This window comes from Mustela erminea, chromosome 4 (assembly GCF_009829155.1).
Source record: "Mustela erminea isolate mMusErm1 chromosome 4, mMusErm1.Pri, whole genome shotgun sequence".
NCBI classification, from domain to species: domain Eukaryota; kingdom Metazoa; phylum Chordata; class Mammalia; order Carnivora; family Mustelidae; genus Mustela; species Mustela erminea.
In genome coordinates this window covers 138,660,518-138,672,729 of record NC_045617.1, presented here as the reverse complement: position 1 = coordinate 138,672,729, position 12,212 = coordinate 138,660,518, and the positions used below count along the sequence as shown (strand labels likewise).

Here is a 12,212-nt window from a genome sequence, read left to right as displayed (position 1 = left end):
ATTGGGGGAGACACTTACAAATGAGGAATTCCTTTGTAAAGAAAATGTCCCTTACAAAAGACTAAATTCTACTCTGTTTTCAGAGATTCTCTGGCAGTTTCTCAGAAATTGTCTCAAAATAATCCTGTGCCAAAGAAACAGATTTTGGGGTTGCTCTTCTGCTACTCTTCAATGCTGTGACAGCCTTTTCTCAGCCTTTGCTATCATCCCCCAACTCACACAGGCTTACACAAGTATGCATTGACCCATGGAAAAGACAGTCCTTTCAAGATCAAAATGGAAAGCTAATAAAGTTGGAAGTAGTGGAGACCCCAGGTAAAACTGTGAGGGAGGAAGTTGGGCATGCCGCCATCTTGATCAGAGTTCATCAGACCCCACCCCTCCCCTCCCTTTGCAGATACAGCTCTGTCCCAAGCTTGATGTGTTTATTCTTCAAAGGTAGTGCAAGGGTTTTGGTTAACTGAAGAGGCTTGAAGGCTGCTATGGACTAAATCGTGTCTCTGCTTATCACCCCCCTCCCCCACGACTCTCAAACCAAACTCATCAATTGAAGCCTGTAGGGGAGAAAAAATTTTCCTCTACTCTCTTCTGTTCTGCAAAATGGAGGCCTTTGAATTAAGCTGACAAAAGACAGACTGGGAGGGGGGGCTTTATTTGCAGGCATATGGAACTAACAAAAGGAGTAGCTGGCTGGTTAAATGGTTAAAGCTTGAGGTTTATATCCCTAATTTAGTAAGGAAAAGGGAGTGGGGAAGAAAAGGCTTTTATGGGAAGAACAAATAGATTTCTTTAGGAGTGACAAATGGGTTTTTAAGAGAACAAGTGAGAGATAAGAAAGTTTATGATAATGTTTGTCTCCTTCAGGGCTGTTGACCTCCCATGGAGAAGGGATTTGGGGTTTTCCCTTCTGGGAGTCAATTCACCTTGAAGAGGAAATTTACCGCAAACGTATTTCACAGAACTTGAGGCTTTTCAGTCAGGTAAGGGAAGACACAAGAAGGCTTCTTTCTGCACTTGTTGATTCCTAGAGGCCTTTAGTTCAATATAATCCTATGCCAAAGTGGTATGTTTTGGGGTGGCACATCCTTTAAACCCTCACCCCCAAGGTGACTTTATTTGGAGATAAGGCTTGTAAGGAGGCAATTAAGGTTAACTGAGGTCTTAAGGGTGTGGCTCTAATCCAGTAGGGTTACTGTTCCCATAAAAGGAGGAAGAGACACTAGAACACTTACTCACGCAGCTCACAGTGGAATCCGTTGAGCACAGAGCAAGATGGTGGGCCCAGAGCAAAAGCTCTCATCAGACCCTAACCCTCAATCTTGGATTTCCAGCCTCCAGAACTGAGAAAATAAATTTCTGTTGTTTAAGCCTCCCATCTATGATATTTTGTGATGGCAGTTCAAGGAGACCAAAACAAGGACTACAGCAGTCTTCCAGAACCAAAAAGCTAAGTTTAAAAAAATGGTGGACTTGTAGGTTGGGTGTGATGTTGGGTACTCTGTAAACATACAGGGCCCACCCTGGCGAGGTACCTCAATTTTGGTCAGAAGTTGAAAAAACTAGGAGGAACTGGGAAGTCACATGTGTGTTTCTAAAGGATAAGAGTTGCATTTCTTGAAGTCCTACCCTCTGCTGACTTCCTTTCTACCAGAAGCCACCTGGGCCCTGTCCAAAGCACAGTGTTACCTGGTGCTGGGTCCCTATCTCGGACTCCAGCGTCAGAGCCCCCTTGTCACAGGGCCCGACAGAGGGGAGAGCTGCCAGAGGAACCTAATCAGATGCATGCTGTCATCTGGAAATGATTAATCCTAAGGACAGATAGAAGCCATGTTGATAGCATTGATTGGTTCCTTATTTCTGAGTTGGGGCTGTTTCATTGTTTAAGATTCCACTCTAATTTGTTGGGATTTTCTCTTCGGCATTGTAAAAAGCAAACTTATTTTGCTGGATGAGAACAGAACCTTTTAAACCAGGCTTTGAAGTTTGCAGCTTTGTAACGTGTCAGCCATCTGAAAGCCTCTGCTCTCTTGCCAGCTTGAACCAACCCACAGCCACGATTAGCATATCAAAGAGCGGGGAGGGGGGTGTCCTGGTGGGGGCTGCCGGAGTGGCGCTGGGCCCACGTTTAGGATGTGAAAAGATACAGGGCCTCTCTACACGCGACCTGCTGCTGGGTGGCTACTCATTTCACCTTTAATTCCATTTCCTGTCTTCTTCCGGCTGAGCACTTTTGACAATTAAGAACGTGTGCACACACACACACACACACACACACACACACACACCCTTCCTCTGAAAGAACAAAAGGAATTAGAAATGGAAAAAGAAAGAAAGGAAAGAAAAAGGAAGGTTGGCGGGTTTTTTTAAAATTTTTTTTTAGGGGGTGTAAAACCCTATTTTCCTCTCAAGCCTCTCTAAAATCCAAACAACTCCCACAGATAAATACCCAAACTATTCAATAGTTATTTTAGTGCCTTCGTTTTGACTAATTGCTGGGTTAGAAAAGAAACTTCAGAAAGGTTGGCGGAAGCAATTCAAAGTAAATTTTTACCGTCGCCCTGAGGTGACATCCGAAATAATTGCAACCCTGAATAGCCAGGCCGAGAGCAGTGGTGGATGGCCTGGTTACTTTGCTGAGGAAATCGTCCCCTGGAGTGCCTTGCCTCTGAGGCCTGACCAGCAGCTGTAGTAAGTCTTGGGGGGCCCCCAAACAGGCAGGCAGAAATGGGTGACCCTGAATACAGATGGGGGGGGAGAGGAGAGAAAATGGACAGAAACTAAAGACTCCCATGATAAACACGTCATGGTCATAAAAGGCGGCAGCAAGGACAGGAGAGAGAAGAGAAAGATCCCTATAATGAACTGATTTTGAAAGAAAATCATTTGGATCTTTTCATGTTACAAGTATATATATATATATATACACTTGGGTATCATGGGTGAAGGTGGTCCAAAGGTACGAACTCCCAGTTATGACATAAAAGATTCTGGGGGTGTCTGGAGAGCACGGTGACCCTAGTTAATGATACCAAATTCTGCAGGTGAAAGTTACATAAGGTCTTAAAAGTTGTCATCACAAGAAAAAAACCGTAGCCGTGTGTGGTAATGGATGCTAGTTAGACCTGTGGGAATCATTTTGCGATACATCCATGTATAAAATCATTATATATTGTTATGCACATAACCTAACACACAACCTGTTAAGTATAAAACATAACACACAATGTCATATGTTATGTCTATTGTATGTTCTATGCTGTAAAAAAAAGTAACAGGAAAAAAAGCATGTATAATATAGAACTGTCTTCTTTTTGGGGGGAACTAAATCGTATGAATTTTATTTTTTCAAAATCCCTAAAATATGTGAGGGAGGATATAGTAATATATTAATCGCTTCCCAAAGTTTCAACTGTTCCTTGAGTTTAAAAAAAAAATCAGAAAGGAAATTCATCAGAGGATTAATAGTAGATATGCTTGGGTAGATTGTAGATTGTTTATTTTTTTACATGATTTTGTGTTTAAGTGATCTCTGTACCCAGTGTGAGGCTCGAATTCACAACCCCAAGATCAAGAATCCTACGCTTTATTGCCTGAGCTAGTGGAGAAGCCCTGTTCTGTTTTGTTTTTATACTTTTTTGTATTTTTCAGATTCTCTGCTAATTTTACATACATAAAGAACATGGCCTGCATTTGAAATTGGGTTTCCCCACTGATATGCAAGTTATGGATGCAACAGAATTTAAACTAGAAAGAACTTGGAGTGATTATTTCTCCCTCTCAGTTGAAAGGGGAGGGAACTTAAGAACAGGGAGGTTAAGTCCAAGGTCACGCAGCTGGTTCCCCAAAGGTCAGAATCTAGAGCAGAGCAGTTCAGTTCAGTACCTGCCAGACACATGGGCTGAGCACTTGAAATGGGGCTAGACCTAGTTGGGATGGGCTATGAGTGTAAATATACTTGGATTTTGAATAACCTTTTTCTCCACACGTGGAAAAAATAGAAAATATCTCAATAATTATATTCATGACATGCAGAAATAATGAATTTTGGATATAATGGGCTAAAATTAATTTAATCTGTTTCTTTTTATTTATTTTAGTGCGGCTACCGGAAAATTGAAAATTACATATATGGTTCCCAGTGTGTATTCCTATTGGACAACTCTGATGTAGAATACAAGTCTTGCCTCTCTGCCGAGTGTTCTCTGCATCCTGCACGGAAAGGGAGAATGTCAAAAGGTAAGGACAAATTTACTTCTTTTCTAGAATCAGATAGTGAAGCATTACTCAAAGTGACAATATTATTATTGATTTTATAATTTCTTGTTTTGTTGCAGATGTATAGTTTATACTTTCCATAGATAATGGAGGATTGTTTATTGCATAATTGCACATAGATATTCATGCCTGAGGTGTCTCCTTGGACTTATTTTTTGCTGTTATGCATCATTACTACTAAGGGTCAAGTTGTTCTTCTTGCCTCCTCCTCAGGAAGACTTAGAACAAAAAATAAATAAGCATTCAAAACCAAACCTCAAGAATTGAAGGAAGTTAGTTTTAAATAATGGTTTACAGTGACTTTTCTTTTTTTTTTTGAGAGAGAGAGAGGGAGAAAGAGAGCATGGGGGTTGGAGGCGTGACGGGATGGGTAGGTGGGTTGGGGTGGGCAGAGGGAGAGAGAGAATCTTAAGCCGGTTCCACACCCAGTGCAGAGCTTGATGCACGACTTCATCTCACGACTCTGAGATCATGACCTGAGCCCAAGACAAGAGTTGGATGCTCAACTGACTGAGCCACCCAGGCACCCGTGGTTTACAACGCTTCATGCAGTTATGTGAACATTTCCTAAATCTGTTGACAAACCTGTTGCCTTGCCTAATCTTTTGTCATTCCCAGTCCCACTCATCCCAAAGTATGCCACCCCACAATACTGTGACCTAAGCCTAAAGATTGTTTTGAGTTGAAGGCAATTAACTCTCTCCCCCTTTCTGTCTAGAAGCTGAGTATAAATTTTGCTTTGTAAATGTAGCATACATTTTCATTTGTATGGGTGTCTCTTCCCATATTTGTAAAAGGACAATGACTCTCAGTCACTAGAGAAGATTCTCATCATCGGAGAAGGCACTGCTTGAGTCTGCATAAAAACCTTAGTAAAGAATGGATAAAGAAGATGTGATATATATATATATACACATATATATGTGTATATATATATATACACACACACACACAATGGAATACTATGCAGCCATCAAAAGAAATGAAATCTTGCCATTTGCAACGACGTGGATGGAACTAGAGGGTATCATGCTTAGCGAAATAAGTCAATTGGAGAAAGACAACTATCATATGATCTCCCTGATATGAGGAAGTGGAGATGCAACATGGAGGTTAAGGGGGTAGGAGAGGAATCAATGAAACAAGATGGGATTGGGAGGGAGACAAACCATAAGTGACTCTTTTTTTTTTTTTTTTTTTGAAGATTTTATTTATTTATTTTGACAGAGAGATCACAAGTAGGCAGAGAGGCAGGCAGAGAGAGAGGAGGAAGCAGGCTCCCCGCTGAGCAGAGAGCCCGATGCGGGGCTCTATCCCAGGACCCTGAGATCATGACCTGAGCTGAAGGCAGCGGCTTAACCCTCTGAGCCACCCAGGCGCCCCACCATAAGTGACTCTTAATCTCACAAAACAAACTGAGGGTTGATGGGAGGAGGGGTGTTGGGAGAAGAGGGGTGGGGTTATGGACATTGGGGAGGGTATGTGCTATGGTGAGTGCTATGAAGTGTGTAAACCTGGCGATTCACAGACCTGTACCTCTGGGGATAAAAATATATGTTTATAAAAAATAATTAAAAAATAAATTAAAAAAAAAACCTTAGTAAATAACTCTTATCATCCAGGAGTTTCCACTGTATATTTACCTTCCCACAATTTACCACCCAATTACTTCTCCACAATTTATTATCCTTTGTTAAATGGTGTATAAGCGTCCAGGACTAACTGCTCCTTTGGAATTTCCATTTCTTTTCTGTGGGACCTCGTATGTTCATATAAAATAAACCTTTTCTTCTGCTAATCTGTCTCCTGTCAGTTTAATTTTCAGGTCCCAGGGACAGAACCTAAGAGGGTAGAGGTAGAAATTTTTCCTTTGCTACACATAGTACTAGATATATAAAAGCTTTTTTTTTTTCAATAAGTATAAAATATTCATTGGATTTTTTTGGGGGGGAAAATTCAATACAGATGTTCTTTTAAGCATATATATTTAACCATATCCCATAAATTATACTTCCAATAGAAGTTATTTTGGCATATTGAATTAGATATACTTTTAAAAAAGCAGGAATTTATAGACACAGCCTCAGCGAACAGATTGCTCTGCCACCCTGGCACGAAGAAGACATGTTTCTCATCACACCCTAAGATTCAAGATGCTAAGGAGTGTGATTCTTGAGCAAACACTATTCACTAGGTCCGGTGAGGTGGGAGGAGGTGAAGGGACAAGTGAAAATGGCTTTGACCATGAGGGGAGCCATAATGTAGTTAGGAAACAAGATTAAATCTCAATCTGCTTTAAAGAGCAGTTGGCAGACTCAGTGGAGCATGCAACTTTTGACTTCAGGGTTGTGAGTTCAAGCCCCATATTGGATGTGCAACCTACTTAAAAAAAAATTGAAAATTAAAAAAAAAAAAAAAGAAGAAGAAAGCAGTGTAACTTAGCATGGAATGATGTGGGGTGGCTCCGGGTACCAGGACTGTTAGAGAAAGGAAATCTCAGGGCAAGATCAGAGGAACTTGAACCGTAAGGAGGAGTTTGGCCTTGAGCTGGACCCGAAACAGATATGTTTACTATTTGAGTAGGAAGGAGAAGCAGGAAGGGACTTTTTGGGCAAATATGGACAGAGGCACAGAGAGGAGAACTGATCAACTGCGTGAGCCCTAAAAGAAGGCTGGTAAAAGACGAGCGTTGCGAAAGCAGGTACCTCTTCTCTCTTGTTTACTGTGGTACCCTGAGTGCCTAGAACAGTGCCTGGCATGTAGGAGGAACCTGCTATTTCTTGCAGGAATGAATGAACAGACTGCTACTCTTCTAAAACTATGTAAAGAGCAGAGAAGGAATGCCTCGGGGTCTTTTTCTCTAGAAGAAAAGAGAGGCAACTTCTGGGGTGTGATCCAGGGGTCCTACAGATGGGGTCTGGCGTATTAGGTGACAGATACCAAAAATGTTCTGAGTGGGTGGAAGACTGTCCAGAGTTGTTTGCCTGAGGCTTTGTCTTGGAAAGTGACCTGGCCTGGGCTCAAAGAATTGACTCCCTTTCCTATGCATATCCATATGTTTTGGGTGCTGGGATTCTCTTTCGGGTTTTAAGTAATTTACAAGTCATCCCAATGAGGTGGAGGAGAGAGAAGTCGTCACATTTCCGGAGCATCCCCTGTGTGCTGGGCATTTTCAATTTTATCATTTAATTCTCTCAAAGATTAAATGAAGTGAGCATTTTTTTCTACTCTGGTAAAAACTATATAACATAAAATTTACCATTTTGACCGTTTCTAAATGCACAGTTCAGTAGTGTTAAGTGTATTTATATTGTTGTGAAACAGATTTCCAGAACTTTTTCATGCAAAACTTTTCCTCCTCCCACCAGCCCCCAGTCCCTGGCAACCACCACTCTACTTTCTGACTCTATGAATTTGACTATTCTGGGTACCTTGTAAAAGTGGAATCATACACAATTTGTTTTTTTGTTTTGTTTTTAATGTGTGGAAGAGAGAGAGAGCACAAGCAGGGTGAGCAGCAGGCAGAGGGAGAAGCAGGCTGAGCAGGGAGCCCGATGTGGGACTCGATCCTAGGACCCTCGGATCATGACCCGAGCTGAAGGCAGATGGTTAACAGACCAAGTCACTCAGGTGTTCCACTATTAGTCTTTTGTGACTGCCTTGTTTCACTTAGCATAGTGTCCTCAAGGTTCATCCATACTGTAGCAGATGACCAGGCTACCTTCCTTTTGAAGGCTGAGTTATGTTCCATTATACCGCATCACCACATTTTGCCCCTCCATTTATCCAATGATGGACCCTTGGGTGCTTCCACCTCTAAACTATCATGAGTAGTGCTGCGATGATCACTGGTCTACAAATGTCCATTTGAGACCTGCTTTCAGTTCTCTTGGGTATATGCCCAGAAGTGGGATTGTTGGATTAGGTACGCATTTTTCTCCTTACTTTATGAATGGGGGCACACAGGCCCAGGGAACTCCTGAAACTTGCCCCAGGTCCCATGAGCAGAAGGCTGCAGAGTAAGGTCTGACCCTAGACTCCTGCCTGTGCCCCTTTCTACCCGGTCTGAGGATCAGCCTTATCTGCGTGATTGACGTATACACCCAACTTTAAGTTGGAAAATTGGGGATTACATTTATGAATACTCTTGGGAGCTGCTGATTTTGTGGTTTACATAATTGGAAATGGAAGATGGCTCAGAGCTCTTTTTTTTCCAAGGCTCAAGTTGCATAAGTGGTTGACAACAATAAATTGGCTGAATTCTTTTCTGGACGCCAGATTCCAACATTGTTCTGCATTTGTTGTCGTTTTGCAATAATTAAATGCTAACAGAAGTCCAGGGTGTATTGTTTTAGAATTAGCTGACCGGGGACCTACTTATAATTCCCTAACCTTGGGCACATCAATATTCAAAGGCAATTTTAACCCGAGCTGTTTAACTATGAAGTTGTAATGTATGCCAGTCACTACATTGCCAAACAGTTTTAAATCCATATTAAGATTTTTAAATGGAATTTAGTGAGTCTGATTTTGCAGTGGTTCTAAGATTAAGATGCACGGGGAGAAAAGAAATAAAAGAAATGTTTTCTTTATTTCCTTTCTAACCTTATTGTCCTTTCTTCTTCTTTTTTTTTAAAGCTTTATTTATTTATTTATTTTACAGAGAGTGAGCGAGTGAGAGTGACAGCACAGGCAGGGGAGAGGGGCCTAGGGAGAAGGACAGAAATCCCCAGGCAGACTCCTTGCTGAGCATGGAGCCTGGCCCAGGGCTTGATCCCTTGACTCCAAGACCGAACTGATGTTCAACCAAGAGTCAGATGCTCAACCAGCTGAGCCACCCAGATGCCGCTGTCCTTTATTCTTGGTCATCAGTTGATCTGACACTTGGGATTTCTGTGGTGTGGTTGGTGGGGATGGGGGTATGCATGGAAAGAGAAGTAGTAGTAACAGGGAACAGAGTGGGGAAGGGCAGGAAAGACGGAGGAGATCCCTGGGATGAACTTATGTCTAGACAGATACTGGACCATCTAGGTCCTTTGTTTCATCAAGCAGAAGGTCAGGGTGCAGAGAGGTTGGGTGGCTAGTCCTGCCATGTGGTGGGTGAGGGTTCCATGGGAACTCCTGCGAGTCATATCACTGTCATTCTTAGAGCACTCTGGACTTCCATATACCTATTTGCATCTGCTCAAAAATTACTGAGAGGGCGGGGTCCAGGCAGGAAAAGAAAGGCACGCTCCAACTGGGTCATGTAAGGAGAGTTTCGTAAGGAATTGTAGGACAAGACAGTGCAGTATGCCAGGGTTGATAATCTGTGGGGAGCCTCTGTGACCCCTGGGATGGAAAGAGTGAGATAGAGGAGTGGTTCGTAGAACCTGGACCAAGACAGCTCTAGGGAGAGGGTTGCCTGATTGGAGCTGTGAACTTTGGTGTTTAGGTGGTGGCCTATGTCAGTTATCACTACTTCTGGAGAGAGAACGGTCCACGCTGCAATCTGGTCACTTTTCCTGTGCAATTATACGCCTTAATTTCAGTGAGGTTCATGCTCGTCAGTATAATGAATTATGGTAGATCCTGTAGAATGTCATTTCAGTTGGGCATGGAAACCATCCATGAGGGGACAACTGCGTGGCTCAGTGGGTTAAGTGTCTGCCTTTGGCTCAGGTCATGATCCCAGGGTCCTGGGACTGAGCCGTAGGTCAGGCTCCTTGCTTGGTGAGGAGTTTCCTTCTTCTCCCTCTGCCCCTCTCCCTGCTCATGTTCTCTGTCTTGCTCTCTCTCAAATAAATAAATAAATAAATAATCTTAAAGAAAAGAAAAAGAAAGCAACCATATATGAGATTGGATGCGACCCAGGGTAGTAAAAAGGCTTTGTGTATAGAGTCATGCATTCCTTTGGAGGGGGACATAGGGGCGAGTTGTGTTGGAGTAGCCTCCTGAAAAGTCTTTTCTGAACCCTGGTATGGGGGAGAGAGTTGACTTTCATCATTAAGTACTGTTCTTTACATCAGTTTCATTAACTTATGTAGCAGATAAATTATATATATGCTTCATTATTCAGCAATCCAGTGTTAGTACAGTGGATTATTAGGGAGTCTACTTTCTGTCACTTCTGTGATATTATAGCATTGTGTGGGAGCTCAATAAAAGTGAATGGACAAACATTGTGTCTTTCTTAATCGGTAAACTAAACTCTGTGTGGGTTCTGAGTAGTATGAGTTTCTGAAGTCAGATTATGTGGGTTTGAGTTCTGGATCTCCATTTTCCTAGCTGTTGGACTTTAGACAAGCCGTACTCAGCCTCAGTTCTCTTATATGTAAGAATGAGTAAAGGTATATCAGTTAAGATTAGGTTCAAGAGTACAAACCAGGGCACCTGGGTGGCTCAGTGGGTTAAATGTCTGCCTTTGGCTCAGGTCATGATCCCAGAGTACTGGGATTAAGTCCCACATCGGGCTCCCTGCTCAGCGGGGAGCCTACTTTTGCCTCTGCCTCCTGCTCTTTCTCTTTCTCTCTGACAAATAAATCAATAAAATCAAAACATCCCACCCAGTAGTGGCATAGTCACCTATGAGTTTATCTTTCTCTTGAATAAAATAAGTCTGGCCGTGGACAGGCATAGGCTGGGATGATACTTCCGTGATTTTACCGGACACCTACGTTTCTTTCATTTTCATTCTCCACCATCTTTAGTGAGTTATTCCCACATATAAATGACAAGATGGCAGTTGGTGTTCCAAATTCCTAACAGAGGGAGAAACAGAAAAGCACAAAGGGGCACATGCCACCAACCTGTCCCCCTTCCTTTCTGCAAGCTTCATTCACCAACTTCTGTTTTTTCATCCCATTGGCCGATGCTCATTGCAAGCTGGTAAACTGATGCTTTCGTTGGGCACACTGAAGTTTTACATAACATACGGGCTTTCTTCTAAGGAAGAAAGGGAGATGGATGTTGGGTAGGCAACTTTCAGATTCTGCCAGAGCAGGTAGTGACAGACCTTTTCAACCTTCATGAAGCTGAGATGACAAATCCACATAAAAATGGTTCACCAACTGGCCAGCACTTAGGGAGCTCTCATTTCCCACAGAATGTAATTATAATCTAATTCTAAAGCAACAGGATTTCTCTGAAACTAATCAAGTTAAACAGAACAACATATACATGCTTTTGCCTTCCAAAGTGACTACTTTGGAAGGCAACGTAATAGTTCCATTAATTTTATAGTCAGAAATCTGTTTAGAGCCATTTTACTATCATACAAAAGCAACAGCTTTGTTGGGCACATCTCACCACCATCAACTTCATCATCCATGGTATTCAATAAAATTAGCTTTGAACGGCATTGAAGGGATGACGATTATTGATGGGTAAGAGTATTTATTTTTAAAATGTTCAGCAGGCTCCATAGGGAATTCTGCTCAGTTATCTCCTATTTCCAGAAGCCAGACTTCCATATTTCCCAGAGTAATGGGAGATATTTATATGAACATAACTGAGGAAAGTATATGTAACATGTATTTGAACTAACCATGAAGATCAGTTCAGTGTAAAGTACTTACTCTGCTTTGTGTTGACCTTTGGAGAGGTATTTGTGGTCATTTACACTTATACCTGAAATTGGATAGTGAGCCATTGGAGTTATACAGATATTCCCCTTTCTTCGGAAGGTGGTTGGAAATTTGTATAGGAAAAATGGATCTCTATCTCTTCAAACTTGTGAGTGGGATTGGTAAATATTTCTATAAGATTAACACTTTATGAACACGTAAGGCTCATTTACGTACTAAATCGTGCAGTGATTTTTTTAATAAAGTGGGCCCATTTTATATATTCCATTTAAGACCAAAAACTTGTCGTAATGTGAGTTCTGGTCATTTTGTTGGTCATTGGAGGCTATACGTTATATTACATGGTCTACCCTGTCATATCGTCTACTCTGA

At 41.9% G+C, this 12,212-nt stretch overlaps 1 long non-coding RNA gene across 2 annotated transcripts in view; it reads left to right on the top strand.

The window, feature by feature from the left end:
• Window positions 1-4,551, top strand: part of LOC116589174 — a 35,205-nt gene extending 30,654 nt beyond the window's left edge. For both annotated transcript variants that reach the window (XR_004285224.1, XR_004285225.1), the window contains 2 exons: window positions 4,098-4,236; window positions 4,335-4,551. This is a non-coding gene — a long non-coding RNA (uncharacterized LOC116589174). The remainder of the gene's footprint in view (window positions 1-4,097; window positions 4,237-4,334) is intronic.
• Window positions 4,552-12,212: the final 7,661 nt, after the last annotated feature.